Source organism: Lethenteron reissneri, chromosome 51 (genome assembly GCF_015708825.2).
Source record: "Lethenteron reissneri isolate LAM-NWPU_2019-01 chromosome 51, ASM1570882v1, whole genome shotgun sequence".
In the NCBI taxonomy this organism is placed as follows: domain Eukaryota; kingdom Metazoa; phylum Chordata; class Hyperoartia; order Petromyzontiformes; family Petromyzontidae; genus Lethenteron; species Lethenteron reissneri.
Genome location: NC_083829.1, coordinates 349,296 through 350,975, shown reverse-complemented (window position 1 = coordinate 350,975; position 1,680 = coordinate 349,296).

Here is a 1,680-nt window from a genome sequence, read left to right as displayed (position 1 = left end):
GTGCGATGTATCTGTGCGCGATGTCTCTGTGCGCGATGTCTCTGTGCGCGATGTCTCTGTGCGTGATGTCTCAGTGTGTGCGATGTATCTGTGTGTGCGATGTATCTGTCTGTGAGATATATCTGTTTGCAATGTCTCTGTGTGTGCGATATCTCTGTGTGCGATGTCTCTGTGCCCGATGTCTCTGTGCATGATGTCTCTGTGCGCGATGTCTCTGTGCGCGATGTCTCTGTGTGCGATGTTTCTGTGTGTGATGTCTCTGTGTGCGATGTCTCTGTGTGTGCGATGTCTCTGTGTGCGATGTCTCCGTGTGCGATGTCTCCGTGTGCGATGTCTCTCCGTGTGATGTCTCTGTGTGCGATGTCTCTGTTTGCGATGTCTCTGTGTGCAATGTCTCTGTGTGCGATGTCTCTGTGCGCGATGTCTCTCCGTGCGATGTCTCTGTGTGTGCGATGTCTCTGTGTGCGATGTATCTGTGTGCGATGTCTCTGTGTGTGCGATGTCTCTGTGTGCGATGTATCTGTGTGTGCGATGTATCTGTGTGCGATGTCTCTGTGCGCGATGTCTCTGTGCGCGATGTCTCTGTGCGCGATGTCTCTGTGCGTGATGTCTCTGTGTGTGCGATGTATCTGTGTGTGCGATGTATCTGTCTGTGGGATGTATCTGTTTTGCAATGTCTCTGTGTGTGCGATGTCTCTGTGTGCGATGTCTCTGTGCGCGATGTCTCTGTGCACGATGTCTCTGTGCGCGGTGTCTCTGTGCGCGGTGTCTCTGTGTGTGCAATGTCTCTGTGCGCGATGTCTCTGTGCGCGATCTCTCTGTGCGCGATGTCTCTGTGCGCGATGTCTCTGTGCGCGATGTCTCTGTGTGCGATGTCTCTGTGTGTGATGTCTCTGTGTGCGATGTCTCTGTGTGTGCGATGTCTCTGTGTGCGATGTATCTGTGTGTGCGATGTCTCTGTGCGCGATGTCTCTGTGCGCGATGTCTCTGTGCGCGATGTCTCTGTGTGTGCGATGTCTCTGTGTGCGATGTATCTGTGTGTGCGATGTCTCTGTGTGTGCGATGTCTCTGTGCGCGATGTCTCTGTGTGCGATGTCACTGTGTGCGATGTCTCTGTGCGCGATGTCTCTGTGCGCTATGTCTCTGTGCACGATGTCCCTGTGTGCGATGTCTCTGTGTGTGCGATGTCTCTGTGTGTGATGTCTCTGTGTGTGAAGTCTCTGTGTGTGATGTCTCTGTGTGTGGTGTCCCTGTGTGTGCGATGTCTCTGTGCGCGATGTCTCTGTGTGTGTGATGTCTTTGTGTGTGCGATGTCTCTGTGTGTGTGATGTTTCTGTGCGTGTTGTCTCTGAGTGCGATGTCTCTGTGCGCGATGTCTCTGTGTGTGATGTCTCTGTACGCGATATCTCTGTGCGCGATGTCTCTGTGCGCGGTGTCTCTGTGTGTGCGATGTCTCTGTGTGCGATGTATCTGTGTGCGCGATGTCTCTGTGTGTGTGATGTCTCTGTGTGTGTTGTCTCTGTGTGCGATGTCTCTGTGTGCGATGTCTCTGTGTGTGATGTCTCTGTGTGCGCGATGTCTCTGTGTGCTCGATGTCTCTGTGCGCGATGTCTCTGTGTGTGATGTCTCTGTGTGTGGCGATTTCTTGTGGCGATTTCTCTGTGTGTGCGATGTCTCTGT